This window comes from Kogia breviceps, chromosome 10 (assembly GCF_026419965.1).
Source record: "Kogia breviceps isolate mKogBre1 chromosome 10, mKogBre1 haplotype 1, whole genome shotgun sequence".
NCBI lineage: Eukaryota > Metazoa > Chordata > Mammalia > Artiodactyla > Physeteridae > Kogia > Kogia breviceps.
The window spans coordinates 104,054,407-104,075,626 of NC_081319.1; the positions used below are offsets into that span (position 1 = coordinate 104,054,407).

The following is a 21,220-nucleotide window of genomic DNA, read 5'->3' on the forward strand; positions in this document are numbered from 1 at the left end:
GAAAGGACGAACTGGGTTTCTCCCTACATCAGAAGGAAGGAAGAAACGGAGAGTCTTTGCTTTACACCATGCTGTGGATGTGCGACAGTTTGTGTGACCAGGCATATGCCCTTGGAAGGACGGCTGGTGGTTTCTACTATGAACGTTGGTATGTAAATTCTTATGTGAGCATATGTTTTCATTTCTCCAGGGTAAACAGCCCGAGAATGCATAGCTCGGTCACATGGTGGCTGAATATTTGGTTTCATAAGGAACTGCCAAACTGTTTCCCAGAGTTGCTGCATCTTTTACTTCCCACCAACAATGTATGAGGGATCTAGTTTCTCTACAACCTTACCAGCACTTGGGGTTGTCATTATTTTTCATTTTAGCCATTTTGATAGGTATGTAGTGATATCTCTTTGTGGTTTAAATATTCATTTCCCTAATGGGTAATGATAGTGAACATCTTCTCATGTGCTCGTTTACCATGTGTAGATCTTCTTGGTGAAATGTCCATTCATGGTATTTTCCCTTTTCTAATTGCACTATTTTTTGTTTCTTTGTTTTATTGTTGAATTTCAAAAATTCTGTATATTTTAGATGCTGTTTCTTTTTCAAATACGTAGTTTGCAAATATTTTCTCCCGGTCTCGAAACTTATCTTTTCATCCTCTTAACAGGGTCTTTAGCATAGTAAAAGTCTGTATTTGAAGGTCCAACTTATCAATTCTTTTCTCTTATGAATCATGCTTTGGGTGTCAAGTCTAAGAACTATTTGCCAAGCCCTCCATCCTAAAAATTTTCTCCTATGTTTTTTTCTAAAAGATTTATAGTTTTACATTTAAGTTCATGATTCATCTTGAGTTAATTTTTATATAAGGTGTGAGAGTTAAGCCAAAGTTCATCATTTTGCCAATGGACGTGCAATTGTTCCCACACCATGTTTTGAAAAGCCTATCCTTCCTCCATTAAATTGCTTTTCCTAGATTCTCTATTCTGTGTCTGTCCCTCCACCAATACCATTCTGCCTTAGTTTACTGTAGCTCTTGCAGGCTTTCATAACAATCGTTCCACTGACTTTATTCTTTCTCAAAATTATTTAACTATTCTAGGACCTGTGCCTTTCCATATAAATTTTGTTTTATTTATTTATTTTTATAAATTTATTTATGTATTTATTATTTTTGGCTACACTGGGTCTTCGTTGCCGCACGCGAGCTTTCTCTAGAGCGGGGGCTACTCTTTGTTGCAGTACACGGGCTTCTCTTGCTGCAGAGCCCGGGCTCTAGGCGCATGGGCTTCAGTAGTTGTGGCACACTGGCTCAGTAGTTGTGGCTCGTGGGCTCTAGAGCGCAGGCTCAGTAGTTGTGGCCCATGGGCTTAGTTGCTCCACTGCATGTGGGATCTTCCCAGCCCAGGGCTCGAACCCATGTCCCCTGCATTGGCAGGCAGACTCTTAACCACTGCACCACAAAGAAAGCCCCCATATAAATTTTAGAAGATGCTTATGTATAAAACCCTTGATGGTTCTCAAGGGAAAGGGCGAAGGGTCACTTTACAGTGGAGAAAACTGGCACATGCTGCCTCGGCCAGGCGATCAAACCAACAGCCACAGTGATCAGCTAAGCTGATAGTGAGCCCATGATATGATGCATGAGGGTGGCCCTTACCTCTGTGGGTGTCCTCCCCAAAACACACATCACACTAGTCTCATCATGAGAAAAACCTCACACAAATCCCAGCTGAGAGACATTCTGCAAAATATCTGACACCAGGTACTTCACGAAACTGTCCAAGTCATCACAATCCAGGAAAATCTAATACACTGTCCAGCTCAAGACAGAAATGACCAAATGTCAAGTGGAATCCTGGACGGGATTCCAGAGCAGAGAAAGGATATCATGTAAAAATAAGGAAGTCTGAAGAAAGTATGAACTTCAGTTAATAATAATGTATCAGTATGGATTCATTAATTTTAACAAAGTCACCAGACTAATCTAAGATGTTAATAACCGGAAAAACAATGTGAGAGGTGTGGAAACTCTTTGGATTACCTTCCCAATTTTTCTATAAATCTAAAACTGTTCTAAAACTAAAACTTGTATGTATATTTCTTAAAAGGCAGTGCTCAAGGATTGATATTTAATAAGGCTGATAATTTTTAGTACTTTATCGGGATGACTTTAAGTGGGGAAAAAAAAGAAACCTTTGCTGGCATTTTCACAGTAACTGCACGAAACAATTTAGAGAGAACTGACACCTCATTATGTTGAGTCTTCCAGCCTGTGAGCACGTCTCTCTCCCTTTGTTTAGGTCTTTGATTTCTTTCATCAGCATTTTATAATCTTCAGCATAAAGCTCCTACACATGTTTTGTTAAATATAGTCCTATTTCCTGAGAGTGACGGTAAATAGTTTTGTGTCTGTACTTTCGGTTCCCACACGTTTGTTGCTAGCATACAGAAATGTGATGGATTTTTATTTGTTGATATTATATGCTGAGACCTTGCAGAACTCACCTATTAGTTTTAGAAGAGTTGTTTTGTTTTGTTTTTCATACATTCTTTGGGATTTTCTGCAAAGACAATCATATCATCTTCAAACAGGGATAGTTTTCTTTTTTCCTTTCCAATATGAATGGCTTTGAATTCCTGTTCTTGCCTTATTGAAGCTGCTAGAACTTCCAATACAACGTTGAACAAGAATGCTGAAAGCAGATATCTTGGCCTTGTTCCCAATCTTAGGGAGAAAACATCCCGTCTCTTAGCATTAGATAGGATGTTAACTGGAGGATTTTTACAGATGCCCTTCATTAAGCTGAAGAAGTTCCCCTCTATCCCTAGTTTGCTGAGAGTTTTATCTTGAATGAGTACTGGATTTTGTGGAATAATTTTTCCATATCAACTGATATGATCACATGATTTTCTTTAGCCAGCTGATATGGTGGCTTACAATGTCTGGTTTTCAAATACTGACTTAAGGTGAGTTTTCTAAGACAAACAGGACTTCACTAGCCTCGACTATAAAAGCATTTGTGTTCATTTGCTTAATGTCTATTTATCCTTACTAGACTACCACCTCCATGGTGACATGGATTATTTATATTTATTTTGTTCAACACTATATACCCGAAAACAAGCCCAGCACCTAGCACGTAATAAACGCCCAGCAGATATCTGTGGCAGCGGGGTAAAGAAAGGATAGGAAGCACCAGTGCGCGGCCATCAGTGTGTGTACACGTTAGTCAGCCAGGGAAACGGAAGCAGATCATGCTGAGCAGTGGCCAAAAGGCAGAGTCCCCACCTCACAGTATATACATACAGTAGTTCAAGATACATCAAAAAACTACTGACCAAAAGGTGAAGCTTTTAGAAGAAAACATATTAGAATATCTTCGTAACTTGGGAGTGGACACAGGTTTCTTAAAACATAGCAATAATCATGAAAGAAACCATTGGCAAGATTGTATTTGAAAATTAAAATGTTCTGTTCTTCAAAAGACATCTTTAAGAAAATTAAAAGGAAGCCAAAGACTGGGAGAAAAGATTCGTAAAACATGAACACGGCAGCTGTAGCATATAAAAACCCCTGCAATTCAATAATAAAAAGACAAGGAGTCACAGTCACAGAAGATATGCAAATGGCTGATAAGCACATGTAGAAGTGCTTGACATCACTGGGTCAGACAAACACTTTTGTCTGAGAGAGTGTAAAATGATACAAGCGCTTCGGAAAAAAGTCTGGCAATGGATCCAATAATTTGAACCCTGGGTATTTAACCAAGAGAAAATGTCTACAGAAAGATCTGTATGAGAACATTCATTGTAACTTTACTCATAGCAGCCCCAAAACAAAAAGAGCCCAGATGTTCATCACCAGGAGGATGGATAAACAGACAGTGGTGTGTTCCTACACGGGAACACCATTACACACACACACACATACACACACACCTACTATACACACAATAACATGGATGCATCTCAGAAACATGATGATGAGTGAAAGAAACCAGTCACAAAAGAGAATATCCTGAATGATTCCCTTTACGTGAAGTAGTAGAACTGATAACACTAGTCTACAGTAGACAAAATTCAGAACAGTGCCTTCCTTTGAGGGTGGAGGTGGAGACGAATCTTCGAAAGGAGCACGAGGAAGCTTTTTGGGGCATTTGTAGTGTTTTGCATCTTGATAGGGAGTTTGAATGACACAGGTGTATATACATCTGTCAGAACTCAATGAATGAAGGCCTGTGCATTTCACTGTATGTAAATGTTACCTTAAAAAGAGGATCGTGCTAATTATATGCATCTAAGGAAAGTCTGCAACTTACTTTGAAATCTATCACACCAAAAAAGATGTGCTGTTGGAGGGACACAGGGACAGACAGATGATTATGTGGCAACATGAGTGTTATTAACAGGTTAATGGTAAGAATCCAGGTGATGGCTATTCAGCAATTCCTTGTAAAATTTTTCCAATTGTACCGTATGCTTGATTTTTCAAAATGAAATGAAAAAGTCAGAAAAAAGTAAAAATGGGACTACATCAACAATACAATGGTGCACACAAGAGTATGGGTCTAGTTTTCAAATCCTATGGCTCTATGGAAGAGGCTTGGGGTGAAAATTCAGGAAAGTGGGGTGCAGGCCCTAATGACACCGCAGCATTTACGTTTATATATCTTATAAACTGGCATTTCATGCAAAATAATTCTAAGGACGCCAACGATGTAAAGAAACACACACACACACACACACACACAGAAAATCACTGCTGGGGGTAGTGATGAATGTTTTCTGCACAAGCACCGAGAGCCTGAGTGAGTAACAAAGTACCATTACCTTTTTCAGGAATGGCTGAGTAAAATATGCATAGTGGTGCCTCCTCTGTACACTCATAGAAATGAACACTGGAGAGGACACTGAAGACCCCTCTCCAGGTGAGAAGCGTGGGTCCAGCTGGGGGAGAGACTTCCGGGTGACAGGCCATCCCCAGAGCCAGCAGGAGGCGGACCAGCCCGGGGGCTGCCGGCCCACGGCACACTCTTCCACATGGCCACGTCCTGCCACAATCCCAACACCCTCCAGGGTCTTTAATGAGATGTCCTAGTTATTTTGGTAACAGGTATTTGAAAAATAGGGTCTGAGCTTCATATGACAAAATGCTTCAGCCACAGAAGCACATTTTCTTCATAGCCGCCTGTGAAGGATGATCGGCCTGTTTTCTGATTTTGACGTTTATTTCAAATTGAGATTCTACTGTATGACCCCATGAGCTGTGGAGATAATTAATATAAATGTGAAAATCTCAGGGTGACGTGGGAGAACGGAGGAAAAGGAACATTCTTAAAGTGCAGGCCGCTCTCCTGTACCACCTTACAGCATTTAATTGCCTGCTCCTCTCAAACACCAAATTCAAACACTAAGCTGAAAATCCTCTCCTCTCTGAGTCTCTATCACCGGCTCTGAATGAGGAACACGTGAACCTCGTCTGCACGTGCGTGTCTGAGAAACTGCGGGCACTGAACTGAAACTGCTACTGAAAGGGCCCCGAGCGTGGACCTTGCGGAGGGCGGGAGCCAACGCGCCCCCTACCTGGAGCCGCCGCTGACAAACGTGCTCCCGGAAACCAGCCGCCCCACGGCCTCCGCAGTCCCGGGGCTTCCCGGCACCTTCAGATGTCAAAATGGAAGCCCGGCTTGCCTCACAGAGTTTTCACCTTTACGGCGGATCAAAGAAAAACATCTCTGAAGGCTGCTTATTGCTTTACTGACACCTCTTGCAAAAGGCCTGGTGGGAGAACAGGTGAATAATGACAAGAACCACCACAATGACATTATGATGACTATTACTGCTTGAGTCGCTAGCGGGGCACACATGGCACAGGCAGCACCTCGACTAGTCATCAGCACACTTCAAGAAGGAAATTTTGTAGAAAAGGAAAATGAGGCTCTCAGGAAAAAGGAGTCCTGGTGAGAGTCAGAAGCCCAGGTCCAATTCCAGAGCCCACAGCCTTGCGGTGACTTGGGGGAACGGATGAACTTCCACCGTCGGACCAAGAGCAGCCTCACGGCACTGCTTCCGGCAGGCGGGGCAGAGTCTACCCTTTGTCGCAACACGTCCCTCGACACAGATGGAGGCTGCGGTCACGCGAAACCCGGGCTCCTCCTACGCCACCAGCTCACAGCCGACGCCAGGCCCTCCTGCCCAGCAGACAGCGAGGCGGAGCGCCTTCCAGAGGGCACCACGGGCTACTCGAGACACGAGGGAAGGCCAGGCAGCCGCCCTGAACAGAGAAAGGTTTGTCACCCACCCAGAGGCTCTCCTTCCAGGCCCCGTGCTGCCACAAATCCCTGCCGCTGCCCCTCCGGGCCGGCGACGTCTCCTGCGCCCTGTACTGCCTGAATCTCCGGTGCCCTCCCCGGGGCAGCGAGGGGATGGGGAGCCAGCACTGCCCCCGGGGAGCAAGGTCTGTACCTGCAGCCGCAGCCAGGCTCTCCGCGGGGGGCAGAGGCGGCGGCCTTTCAGAATCACGACCGCAGACACAGACAAACCGAAACGCAGGGGCTTCCGTGACACTGGCTCCGGACAGGGTCCACGACCAGCACCCTGCACACGAGCTCGCCCCCTCCCTAGGACCGACCTGCCTCTCTCTAGCTGCCGACACCCTCAGCACCTGCAGGCCCTCATGGTCGTCAACAGGCCTGTCATCTTTCTAGATGGTTCTTTTCCATTTTAATTTCTATTTCCCTGCTTGGTCCTCTTTATTTTTACATTTTACCATAAATTTATATCCTTGTTGTAAGCTACCTTCAATTATTTGAGCTAAGAGAAAGGCAGAACATAAACAGTATTAACTACCGGTTTCCTATCTGTACTGGGCTGGAAAAAAAAGGGATAAATAAAATAAACTTGGTTTTTTAAATTTTTTCTTTTATTATATCTATGTAAGAATACTCAATTTCTGTGTAAGGACCTGAATGGCCCACGTAGAATCACAGTATCACATTGAAAAGAACCTTAAAGATCATAAAGACCAGCTTGGTCATCTTGCAGGAGAGAAAACTGAGACCCAGAAAAGATTCAGCTTAACAGAGATCGCAACATTCCTGCCGGGCACTCCAGCACTTTACGGCATGACTTTCAGACAGCCAGCACTGTCAAACATTGAAAAGGGATATATACGCTCAAACCACCTTTCCTGAGCCTCCCCGAGATTTCCATGCATCAGCTGATGGACACACATATCCCAATACTTCATCACAGTAAAGCACAGCAAGCAACAGTTCGATGTTGCCAAGCAACATTTATTTGTGCCGTTATTTAAATATTGCATCATATTTACTAATATTTGTTTCTAAAAATGAGCGGAGATGGAAAACTGTAAGTGCTGATACAATGCAACTGAGACAAAGATGGACATAAGGGTATAAAAGTGATGCCTCACGGTCAACTGGACAGTTATAGGACATAAACTGATTAACTCAGCGTGCACAGGTAAGAGGGAAAAAAGTAAAGAATCCCAGATACCAAGACCACAAGGTCTAAAGGTTGTCCAGGCGATGAGGGGAAGGGATAGAAAACTTAAAAGAAGATCACAGAAATATGACATGAAAACTGGCATCAGAAGAACATTCCAGGGCTTCCCTGGTGGCTCAGTAGTTAAGAATCCGCCTGCCAATTTAGGGGACACGGGTTCGAGCCCTGGTCCGGGAGGATCCCACATGCTGCAGAGCAACTAAGCGCATGAGCCACAACTACTGAGCCTGTGCTCTAGAGCCCACGAGCCACAACTACTGAACCCACGTGCCACAACTACTGAAGCCCGTGCGCCTAGAGCCAGTGCTCCACAACAAGAGAAGCCACGGCGATGAAAAGCCACGCACAGCAACAAAGAGTAGCCCCCGCTCACCGCAACTAGAGAAGGCCTGCATGCAGCAGTGAAAACCCCATGCAGCCAAAAATTTAAAAAAAAAAAAGAACATTCCAGTTACTCAAATACAGAGAAGGAAACCATGGGTCTGTTCACTAGGTGTACAAACAGCTTACTACAGAAGCATTTTATCTAGAGAGGGTAGCCAGTTCCTTGAAACAAACAAAAAAGATAAGACAGCATCAAACTCTACATCACTAGTTTGTGCTCTACACCTTACAAAACTAGCACTGATCACTCCTTACTTCCAACAGTATCAACAATCTAGTCTACTGATTATAGGCAGTACTATTACTGACAGAAGCAAAATTTGAGCTACAAAATTACCAATATGTCTATTAAAACAATTATCCATAAAAGTTGGATTTTAGTTTAGAACCACCGAAATCATTATTTTTTAACTCTGAATTTCACTTTCCCAGTATCACCAAGCTTTCACCTAGAAAAATAAAAAGAATATACAGTAATCTATTTAAAAATCTGCTTTAAATAAGTTTTCAAGGCTTCTATTTTAACAGTTTTCCCTAAAGTTGTACTTATTCTACCAAAAATAGGAACAGATACCACTGATTCAAAACAAGGAAATGTGTTGATTTCCAAAAACCTTTCTACACAACAAAAGGTAACCTGCAGTCTCTAGGTAACTTACAAAATCATTTCTAACAGAGAACAGGTACTTTACAAGCGATCATTTTTTTAAAATCTTAGGATTTTAGCCCATAAAAGAACATAAGACAAAGTAATGGAGCATGACTGCTGGAAGGAGGAAACCATAGTATTATTGGCTACAACACAACTGTCTGTCTAGAAAACGCTCAGATGAGTTGACTGATAACTATTAGAAGAAATAATAGTTTGCTGAAGGGAGTGAATTTTAAAATTTTAGAAATCAATAGCATTTTTCAATCCCAACAATAACCAACAGGAAATAAATCTATGTGGAGAAAAACATCTTCTATTATAGCAAATATAGAGAGGGGCCTGTCTGAAGCAAATTATCAAAATTTACAAAGAACCACGAAAGAAGAGCAGAATAAATAGCGATATGCCTTGTATGTATGAAAGACTGAATGTATAAAATGCCAGCTCCACTCAAATTATTTTAATGTAATTCCCAATAGAAATTTCTACGGGAGGAGGGGGATGGTTAGGAGAAAGACTTAAAAAAAAATAATCCTCACGGCTTCCCTGGTGGCGCAGTGGTTGAGAGTCCGCCTGCCGATGCAGGGGACGCGGGTTCGTGCCCCGGTCCGGGAAGATCCCACATGCAGCTGAGCGGCTGGGCCCGTGAGCCGTGGCCGCTGAGCCTGCGCGTCCTGAGCCTGTGCTCCGCAACGGGAGAGGCCACAACAGTGAGAGGCCCGCGTACCGCAAAAAAAAAAAAAAAAAAAAAAAAAATTCCCAAGTTCATTTGAAAAATTAAACAAGTGACAGAAGCTAGGAATTTTTGAAAAATAATAAGAAGAAAACAACAATAATGAAAACTGGCACAAAAACTGACAGAGCAAATAGATTCTGAGATATTTTAAAACTTAATATATATTCTCATTAACCAATGTATCAATAGAAATAGCATATATAAGAAATAGTGTTAACAAATTGACTAAGTAGTTGGGATAAAAATGATCTGATCTTCACTTCATCCCATGTGCCAAAATAGACCGTAGAGAGTTCTATTATGTTTAAAAAGAATTTTTTAAAAAAAGAATTTTTCTTAAAGAATTGTTTTTAAAAAAATGGAAGAAATATTGGTAATTTTTCAACTGATCTGGCGTTAGGAATGACTGTTAAGCAAGTAAATAAAATAAACGGAAGATAAATATATTTGACCCCATGAAAATGTAAGACTTTTGATGTTTACAAATATCACAAAATTTGAAAGGTTAAAAAACAACTGGGAAACATTTCTGCACGGAACGATAGAGTCAGCCACTGTTTGCTTGAGCTCTGGCACAGAATGTCAGCTCTTTGAAATGCTGATGGTTTTCCGCATCTGACACCATATAAATAGCCCTTTGCATCATTTTAAATACAGATCTGGGAAACACAAGCATATATTTTATTTCAAAAACAAATCTGGGCTTTTGAAAATAGTTTATTTGCCCATAGATTTATGAGATGTCATACACACGAAGAAATATCTTTGGTATGAGAAACACTTTGAAAAGACTCCCAGCTTCCAGTTACAAGGGTATGAAATAAAATCTCTGAGACTTTTAAAAACCATCAACTGCCACATCTTTGTTCTTTCAGAGAAAAAGCCCATCTTATTTTATCAGTATAGCTCGAGAATGATATATTTAGAACTAAGATATTTTTCCTCCACCCTGAGCTTTCTTACCAAAACAACCTTACCTTTTGGGTTGTCTTAATCCCAGAGGAAATAGTATCTGATAAATAAAGTCGACTGAAGAAAAAATGCACAACGTGAGAGTTTTGAGTTAAGTTTCATTTGGGGCAAAATGAGGACCACAGTCCAGGAGACAGCCTCTCCGAGAGCTCCGAGGAGCTGCTCCGAAGAGGGCAGGGGGGAGTCAGGATGTGTGTGATTTTGGAGAAGGGGGGGCGTGCGGCTGAGCACACACAGGCTGGCAGAAGGTGGCTGCTGGTCACGAGGAGCGCACGTCTCCGTTAGTGACGTCAGCGCTGTTCTAGCCACGAAGAGATGCAAGACTGGGGCTCAGAAGCTCTGCTCCCGGGAAGGTCCGACTCTCTGAAGGCCTGTTCTGCCAGCCTCCCCAGAGCACAGGGCGCCTCATTCCTGGTCTCCCCCATGAACTCCTTTCAGGAGGCGATGAAGATCAGCGACTGCAGTGCCCAGTGACTTCATTCTTATAGAACCAGATGGTGAGTGACAATAAAAAGAAAACATGATCGGGAAAAAACGTTGAAAATTAATGGCTCAACTACATTTACGCCTCTGTCATTTTTTCATATTAAGTCTCACAAGAGCTCTGTGCTGAAGCAGCAGGCCCACTGCTTCCCTAGATCTGCTCTAGAAGGACACTCAGCAAGCGGGGACAGCACCTCTGCGTTCAGCACAGTCCGAACAATAAAATCTCCTGTCTCTCTCTTCTCTGCAAAAGGCAAAACACCTGTCCCAAAGCTATGAAAAGAACGGAGCTAAATGCCTAGGCAACCTCTGGTGACTACTCTCACTGTATATAAAAGTACCACCACTTACTATTCGACCACGGGACTAAATAAAAATGAGTCTGTATTTACATACCAAATATTAAATTTTTTTACCTTCTACTTTGTTAAATATTATATTTGCTTTGATGACCGGTCACCCAATTTCTCCATAAACTTAAATCTCTGGTAGTAATAGTGAAAAACTAATTCATGACAGTTCTACACATCCAGTCACCCAATGTAATTGTATGTCACCTAAAAGCACTGCTAAAATATTAAAGAAAAATGGTTTACATCATAATTTCTGATTGCTCAGGAACATGTTGATTTTCACCTATTTGTTCAGAAGAAGCAGGACTGGTTTTCGGACGCCCAGGGGCCGTGGCTGCTTGGGCCGATCTTCAGCGGGCTCAATTCCAGGCCGCGATGCAGCAGAGGATGAATGGAGCTCTGGCAAAGGCGCTGTGTCTGAGGAATGACACCATTTTTAAGGGAGCCTTTTCCCTCTTGAGGTTCAGAACTTCAAGAAAGAACCCCCTCTGCTCTGCAGGTGGCCTTCTGGGGCGCACCCGCCGGCACTCCAGGTCACAGGCCGCGCGTGGCACTGGAAGATACAAGCTCCTAGCTAAAGCACAAGAGCCCAAGAAGAAGAGGGAAAAGTGGAAGTGAGACCCATTAATCTGGGGACAGATTATGAACATGGGGTTTGAAACATTCACCTGACTGCATACGATATGGCCCTGGCAGAGAGCTATGCCCGATACGTTCACAACCTCTGCAACCATCTCTCCATTAAAGTCGAGGCCCACACCAAAACCATGGAGGTGTTGCAGTTGCAGGACCAAGGCGGAAAAATGCTCCTGGACTCAGTTCTTACCACCCATGGGCGAGTGGTTCAGATCAGCGGTCTGAGCGCTACATTTGCAGAGATTTTCTCGGAAATTATCCAAAGCAATCTTCCTGAAGGAGTCAAACTGTCAGTGACGGAGCACACTGAAGAAGACTTCGAGGGAAGGTTCAAAGCCCGGCCAGAACTGGAAGAACCGTTAGCCAAGTTGAACTAACGCACTGCAGACCCTCCCAGGCCAGCACTGGTGATAAGGAGTGCCAAGGGGAGGAGCTCCCCAGGCGGCCGAGGTCAAGCAGGAGGCCCTGACCCTCAGTGTCGTAAGCACCCACCTCCACACCCAGGAGTGCCTCTTCTCCCCTGTGCAGGGGTGCCTGACAATTGTCACCACTTTCCTTTGAGCCAGACCTAGGTATCTTCCATCTAATAAAAATCTGCTGATGATGGACGTGTGTGCGTACGAGAGAAGTCACTCCACGCTGTCGAGTATCTTTAACTAAGGGATTCAGTGTCTCTTTGCCTGCTGCTTTAGCACATAAGCATGTTCCCCTCCAGTATTTCTCCAATCAGAGTGAACTCATCCTTTAAATCAACCCGGCATGGAGTTCCTTTAGTGAAGGAGACAATCATAACCTGAGTAAACTCTCTGTGGATAGAAGGCATAGGGAGGGATATTTTGTATAGGAAAAAACCCTCCAGATAGGATCAGCGTCTGTCCATAAGTGAAAAAAAAGTACCTTGCGGAGTAGTGAATGACCTGTCGTAAGTATGCAGGTAGATGTTACACAACTGCAAATCAGGGTTGCCTGGAATGAGTTTAAGCAAAGAATTAAAGGTTGATCTTGCTCACGTGTCAGAAAACTACTACTTGTGAGCCAAATCCCATCAACTGCCTATTTGCTTTTGAAAAATAATTTATTGCGACTTCCCTGGTGGCGCAGTGGTTAAGAATCCACCTGCCAATGCAGGGGACATGGGTTCAAGCCCTGGTCCGGGAAGATCCCACATGCCGTGGAGCAACTAAGCCCGTGCGCCACAACTACTGAGCCTGTGCTCTAGAGCCCGCGAGCCACAGCTACTGAAGCCCGTGCGCCTAGAGCCCGTGCTCAGCAACGAGAAGCCACCGCAATGAGAAGAAGCCTGCGCACCGCAACAGAGAGTAGCCCCCGCTCGCCGCAACTAGAGAAAGCCCGCGCACAGCAACGAAGACCCAACTCAGCCAAAAATAGATAAATAATTTTTAAAAAAATAATAATAATAATTTACTGAGGTGAAATTCATGTCACAAAATGAACCATTTTAAAGTGAATAATTCAGTGGTATTTAATGCATTTACAGTGTTGTGCAACCTCTATCCAGTTCTAAAACCCCATTGCCTGTTTTTGTAAATAAAGGTTTATTGGAACAGAAAAAAAAAAAAAAAAAAAGAAGCAGGTTTTGAAATAGTTTCTATCTGAATGACATATGTGCATTTAATTAAATCAATTCTAGATTTTTAATATTGTTCAAACAAAACAACATCAATACCTAACTGTGGGAGACAAAGGTTAAAACACATCTATTAATAGTCTTATGAATACAGCCCATCAAACCCGAAGGCTGCAACACTCTGAAGAAGTACCATGGACACAAAGCACTGCACGTGGTCTCCCTGCGGGTCGCGCGTGGACCTCTCCCCCCTGGTCACCCTCACTTCCCTTGGCCGCGGTTTCCAAGAGGGCGCCTGTTCCTCTCTCTGGCCCTGGTCCTCACAAAGGATCAGATGGGGCCGAACTGAGATGGACAAGGAATTTGCACACGTGTGAATCCCTGACAGCAATAAAGACCCGAGATGAGGACGCTGCATAGGAAGCAGGAATTGCTGACAGTAACACATGCTGGGGACTGACGCTCCCGCAGGTCAAGAGGCAACAGATGGCGCGTGACTGAGAAGCCGCCTTCTGTTCCAATGACCTCACAGAAGTCACTAAATCGTGATGGAAATCATCAAAAAGCAGCATCAGATCCTAACCTTAATTCACGGAGAGAAAGCCTCTTCTGGAAACGGGGTTTCTACACCGCCGGAGCTAGAGGCCCGCGGACAAGGCTCCCCACCACAAGAAGACGCGCCTCATCTGTCGAGACTGCAAAGTTTGACTGAATAATTGCTTCTACCCTGAGGAGACACATTCGTTTTTAATTTTTTTCTCTGACATTAAGAGATACACCATTATTTTATGTTAAAAAACAAACATGGAAATACAGAAAAGAACAAAGAAAAACACTATTTTTTAACTTTATCTTTTCAACCAAAGCACCAGAACCATACACTATCTCACGCTTTAGACGGCCTCTTTAAGACAACTCAAATGCCCAGGCGAGGCAGAGACGGCGGATGGCACATGAGCTGTTCTCAGTCACAAGGGGCTCTTCAGCATAAAGTTCTGACACCCTCGTACTACTCCACCACCATCTCTGCCGTGGCCACCACTCGTGCTAATTTACTGAAAACCCATTATTATATCTAGAACTATGCTAAGCTCTATATACACATTATCTCATCTACTGTGAAGTCAACAGACTTGGGAATTTTAAGTCTGTACTACCAGACTTTTAAAAAATTAACCTAATATTTTTCATAGAAAAATCATACATAATAATAACATTCAAATGTTATGAAAGGGTAAGCAGTGAAAAACAAACTTCTACTGCCTCCTGGACCGCCCCATAAGCAAGTTTCCATGCTATACAACTGTATGCATCTATACACACACATGTACCCCCCAACCCCACAGACTTAATTTTTACACACATGTTAGCATCTGCTCTGCACCCTATTCTTGTCAGTTAATTTATACGGAAGACACTCCGCAGAAGCCCAGTAGCGCCCGCAGACCTGATTCGTTCTTTACACGGCACAGAGCGGCCCATCACATGAAAGCCCCACAATGTATTTAGCCACTTCCCTATTGAACGTTTAAATTTTTCCACTATCTTGCTAAAATGAATAAATCTATAAACAACACCCTTGTTCACATGTTTGCATATACATAAAAGCATTTTTAGGATAAACTCCTAAAAGCTGAGTTGCAAGGTCAAATGGTTTATGCGTCTTAAACTTGAACAGATAGGGCCAAATGGATGTCCCCAACGGGAGTGCCCTGGTTAGGAGTCCCACCAACGATGTGTAAGTGTCAGGCTCCCTGCACTCGGTGACACCGTGCATGATCAAACCATTTTACGGCTGTATTGTCAAAGAGTTTACTAAAACGAAGTCACATGAAATACTTTGTAAGGAGCTTTTTTTTTAAGTCCTACTTTGTGTAAAATACTGTTGTTCAAATCACCATCCACGGCATCAAAGAGTTTAAAATATATGAAGCTAGAGCTCCGCAGGAGTCACAGTGACACAGAGAAATACACTTATGAAGGAGCGCATGATTAACTAGAGGACAGCCAGAGAATCCCACAGAGGTGCGGGAGGGGATGCTTCTACGGGAGAGGTGAGGTCCCGAGTGGACAGTCAGTGATGGATGCGTTAAGTCTAGAGGGCCAGAAAGGATCGGGGAAGACACAGCAGATGGTGCACAGACCAGATGAGCGAAGGCAGAGTTCAAAGTCACAGCAGACACTTGGTGGTGTGCTGCTGGTCTCATAGCTCGCTGGGCATGGCTCAAAATGCCAAGGGGCCAGTCAGACAAGTGAAGCAAAACGGCCGCCAAACAGCACGGTTTCACAAGTAACAGCTGCCAATAAAAATTTCTAAAAATCAATTATAAGCAGAGACCAGCAATGCAGAAAGGCACCCTCCTCCGCTCTAGGTGATTATATCCTTGAAAAAAGCCTCACAACCTAGCAAGGCAGAACTCTGCTCACACATTTCCTAGACTCACTCTAGAACCCTCTTGAAAACATCTACTTAATATGGTCGTGTTGCTCAAAACAAGTAGATCGGAAGCAACACTACAACTTCACCACTTTGTGTTCTATAATCCTCTCATACATGCAATTCAGTCTTTTCAAAATGGAGACAGCAGCAAACACCAACCAAAACAAGAGCTTTGAAAGACAAAGTCCTGGGTTCAAATTCTAAACCTGTCTCTTAACTAGCAAGTCACTTAATCTCTTGGAAGCACAATGTTGCCATCTGCAAAATGGTTATAAATGCTATGCAAAGTGAGATGACATGATATAGACATATAAATATATCACTATGTATATACACATGGCATCTAAAAGGGTGCCTGGCGCACAATGGGTGAGTTCTACGCACAAATTTCTTTCTTCTCCCTTCCCACCTGTTTCAAGTAAAATCAAAATACATACATAGCATCACTTAAATATTGACTCTTCCCAAGCACATGGTTTAGTTTTCTTTAATTTCACTGACAGAATTCCATCAAAACAGAACAAAAAAAGTACCTGGTGAAAGAAAATGCCTAGACAATTTTTAAAAAGTAGAATGGTACATTTTACAAGTTACTGATACCAAAAAAAACCCCAAAAAACAAACCAAAAAAAAAAAAAAAACCCCAGGTATTTTGGATTAAATTTTAAAAATCATATCAGAAACTCAATGTTAGTACAGCATTCTTGATTTGGCCTATAAACCTGAGAACTGAGTCAACTCAGAATTATTCACTTTGCTGAATAAAAGCAAATCTAGTATCTGCTCTCCTCTATTCCTTATTACTGAACCACTGTGGTTTTAATCCCTTGTCCCAGTTGGAACCGTCTTCCCCTGTGAGCACTGACGCCCCCTTGCCCTTCACACTTCATCACTATGAGCTCAGGCGCGCCCTCACAGGCAGAACACCGAGGAATGGTGTTGAAACCGCGTAAGACTGCCTCCCTTTGCATTTCCTCTCTGACCCTAAAGCATCTTTTGCCCAATGTAACACAGGTGCGCGGCCTTCAGGGCACGGAAGTAATGTTCTCTGAGAGAGCACGCTTTTAGGCAAAGCGCTGTTGAGTTAATCTGGGTAGCTCCGCTACTTTGGGTACAGCCTCAATCATCAAAACCAGCCAGAAACTGCTAGAGTAGCATCTTCCAAACTTCACGTAAATAAATCTGCAGGTTTTCTAACACTCCACGCTTCCAATTTGTCTTCCTATGCTCTGCTCATTTCTGTTTTATAACCATATACTTCTTCCCATTGATTCTTAGCGCTTCATATATTGGCAGGAAACCGCCGCCAACCGGGTATAATGTCATGCATTTATGCAGCGCTTTTAACTAAGTCACTTTGGCACCCCCTTAGCATTCCGACGAGGACGGCGCGTCACCTTCCTCGGGGCGGAGGCGGCCTAGTTTTCTGCGCGTTTCTGGCGTCCGCCCGGGGCTCTCCACACAGTCGGTGCGCGGGGTCCATCGGTCACCAGAGTGACGCAGTCCCGGGTTTGACTCCTGGCTCCAGTACTTTGCAAACCTAACCTGGAGCCTGACAAATCGTGTTACCTCTCGGGACTTTAGTTTCTTGTCCGAAAAATGGGGGTGAAGAATACCCATTTCACAGTCTCTGTGAAAACTAAATAATGTATTTAAAGTCATTTGCCGAATAGCTGGCACATAAGGTCTGAAGAAACTGTACATGATTTTCACTGAACCACACATACATCCTCACACAAGTTCTGAGACCACAAATTACACTGGTAACAGTGGACAATGGGTTCAGAGTAACGTCCCCTTTAAGACCAGGAACAGGGGTAGAACCTGCCCTGAGAAGCAGCCAATGTTATGATATTCGCCTGGACCATAGGGAATATTCCCCACACCTTGTTTTGTGGTCCGTTTCTGTCCATATTGATCTCACACTTCCTTTAGACCCAACCCTACTGTGACCCAGTACCAACCAACGTGGGAGTGGCGCAGCTAACCCCCAGCTCTCCCTTACATACGCCCTTGTATCTGACCTTCCACTCTTGGTCCTAAGATGCCAAAGTAACATAGAGATGAACATCCGTCAAGTTAACTCACGTTCAGGGTCAGATAAGAGGAAATCCCAGCCACCAGGACAGCACTATTTTTTGAGCCCTTTTCTGTGATCAGTGAATCCTAAGGAGTAAAACAGGCACAGCAGGGCAGGCTGGACATGGTGAAAGCAGAGACATTTAAATGCTTCCAGAAGATGTGAAACGTGGGCTCCAGTTAATCTCTCATTCTGAGTACCTACATACAAAGCACTTTAAAACTACAACTCATCCGCCTAGTAAACACACTTTGAAAGAGGAGACATTAAACTGCAGACCACCACGATTAGTTCAACTAAACAATACAAGAGAGAAAATTAAATCTTTTATCCAAAGATGGCTGACTGAGGTAGATACCTGGAAATTTCAGAGCTCATAAGAAATGATGGTCCCAAAAATATTCGACAGTCTTTAGTAAGATGATCAGCGAACAGTATTGACCTAATAATGCTAACATCTGTACAGTCTTTTAGAAGTTACAACATACATATGTTCACATGCTCACACGTTCTTACTATTCCAATCTAACGACCCCATCAGAGTTAATGGATGAAGATATCTCTGGGGGAGCCTGGAGGCATAATCAAAGAGGTCTGTTAGTGAACATGAAACTTCTTTGACACCACGTTTCTGATTTTTTTCTAATCCACAATATCCCTGTACTTGTAATCATGCCTGCATGATAAAACCTCCATAATAATCTCTGAATTATGGGGTTCGGAGCACACACGGGCGGTGGGCGCACCGCAGTGCTGGGAGGGTGGAGAGGCCCCGGCCTCCCACCCGGCCCCCCCTTTCCACACGCTCTTCCACGCAGCTCTTCCATTTGGCTGCTCCTGAGTTACAGCTTTCATCATATAAACCCGCAATACTGAGTCAAGCACTCTCTGAGTTCTGTTGAGGCTGAGGAGGGGCTTATGGAAACCAAAGATTTACAGCTGGTTGGTGAAAGGTGCAGGTGGAGACCCAGATAGTGGCAAGCATCTGAAGGAGGGGAAGTCTGGCGGGACGGAGCCGTTCACCTACAGGGTTTGCGCTAACGCCGGGGAGTCAGTACAGAATTGAATTTAACTGCAGGACACCCAGCTGGTGTCCAGAAATTTGGAAGCAAAAAATGTATATTTGGTATCACAAACGTTATGACTCAAAACAGTTCACAAGCACCTCAACCATGGCCGGACAGCAATTATAGTCGATTTAGAGACAGAGGTGAGTCCATTCTAGATGTTCATAATTTTGGAACTTCACTCTAATGTTGGGAGCAACTGAATAAGGTAGAGTACATGACTGACTTTGGAAATCGGCATCCTACAGAAACTTAAACATACCGCGCCAGCGGGTCTACCTCAAATTGCGAAAGAGTTACCTTCTATCAACTTGTTTATGAGTCCGTTGGCCAGGACGGCCCTGTGCAGGTGTGAGTGATCTGATGGGAAGGAAGTGAAAAGCGTTCCTTCTGACAACATGCCAGGGCCCCTGCTCTAGAATCTGTGATCGTTCTGTCCAGAATAAACGTCATTTCGGTCACCAGCACAGCAACCTGGGCTTTCCCTGGGGCGAAGTGTAAGCCCTGGATGCACTGAGTTAGAGCTCAGAGGGACCGGGCCCAGTAAGCGCCCCACTGATGGTCACGTGACATAAATAATGCCGTACTTAGCGATCCTGGACGAGGGCAACCGTCACGTCAAAAAAGCATGTGCCTCTTCTAAGTTGTCCTAATACTTTAAAAAGCATACCTATGATAAGAAAGACGTCACACTTCCAGTTCCTCCCTGACACTGAGTATTGTTTTTTCATCTCTGCCAATCTGATGCTTTAAAATGTATGCTTTTATATTCATTTCACTGATTACTAGTGATGTTTATAATGTCTTCATATATTTATTAAACTTTGGACTTCTTTAAACTGGCAATTTTTGACATTTTACTACTAGAGCGATGACTGTTTTATAGCTAATTCATCCATCACATATACTGCACATATTAGAAATATTTGGTCATCTGCCTTTCATCTCTCTCTTCGTGCTTAATAAGGAAAATATTTTGGAATTTTTGAAATATTTTATCACAAAGCATAAATCGTGAGTCACCTTCCTAAAACAAGTGGACATATTTTTTCCATAGGTAACCTGAAAATGTATGCAAAATAGTTCTGACATTCGTTTTTTTAGAACCTGTTGCTTGAACTACAGGAAGGTCATGTGCCCTACGATAAACAAACAGAAACGCTTGTGGCCCCTGCTCTTCAGCAACTGCGTGATCTCGTGCTCCTGAAGCTTGGAGGGAGGACACAGCTGAACGCCCCTGTCCGGGGAGGCAGGCAGAGCGGCTGGGGTCTCGCGAGTCCCCGCCTGCTGCTGGACGGCAGAGGGGCAGCACTCAGCAGACCCATCACGTGCACTTAGCATCAGGGAGCAAAATTAACAATGCACGACTGGCAATTTCCTTAGCTGTGATATAAAAGCTGGAAACAGAGTTGCTTCAAGTGCTCTGGCACACAGTGTATGTCAGCAATTCCTCTTCCCCTTTGACAGAGGGGGGAAAATTCAAAACATCCACCAGAGCTGCCAGCTTACGAGGGGATGAGATGTCCAGAAGGACCGGATATGCTAATGTGTCTCTGAAGTAGCCAAGCAACATAGAAACATTCTTTATTAACCTAAAAGGAAGAGCCAAACGAAAAAGGAGTACTAAGAAAGGTGAAAGCCGTTTGCGGTAAATGCTCAAACTTCTCGAGCTCTGCGCCTAGGAGCTACATCGACGTACAAGGATGCAGATGTTTGCAGTGCTGCCAACAAACGCCTTCCTGCAGCAAGACGGCTTGTCTCTCAACATGACAATCGAAGGAGGCGGGGAAGTGACGAGGGAACACGGGATGTGTTCTCGGTGGACAGTCAGTTGGCATTCCTTCCACTGAACCCGTAACCTCAGTGCACGTCTTCCCAGAAATGGGACAGCACCCTCGGGGCCGCCAGCCAAGCCCAGGAAGGCAGAGGGAAGAGGCCGGACTCTGCCGTTCATTTCACTGAAGTGTTAGTGTAAACAGCTGCATTTTCTCCAACACTGTGTGTGTGCACAGAGTTGTTCATATGTCTATGCTTTGGGTCCCGGAATGTGTGCTCTTCAGACGTTGGCATAAGGAAATTCATTCCACCAAAAGGATTCAAACGTGCCTTCACCGACATGTTCAAAAAACTTACAAGAAACAGAACAAGAACTGAGAAAGGGAAGAAATTCTGGCTGAGAGGTGGGAGGACCCACATTTTCACGTAGTAGCAGAGACTGAAATTGTGACAAACACGCTGACGGAAAATCCCAGTCTCTTCTTCCTTGCAATTGTCCCTGAGAAGAGCAGTGCCTGGCAGGTAAGGGAAG

At 43.8% G+C, this 21,220-nt stretch overlaps 1 protein-coding gene and 1 pseudogene across 15 annotated transcripts in view; one reads left to right on the forward strand and one right to left on the reverse strand.

Annotated features, from left to right (window-relative positions):
- Positions 1-21,220, reverse strand: part of FARS2 (phenylalanyl-tRNA synthetase 2, mitochondrial) — a 454,626-nt gene that overhangs the window by 398,843 nt on the left and 34,563 nt on the right. The gene's annotated exons all lie outside the window — the stretch shown is intronic.
- LOC131764596 (large ribosomal subunit protein mL48 pseudogene) lies at positions 11,489-12,114 on the forward strand (annotated as a pseudogene).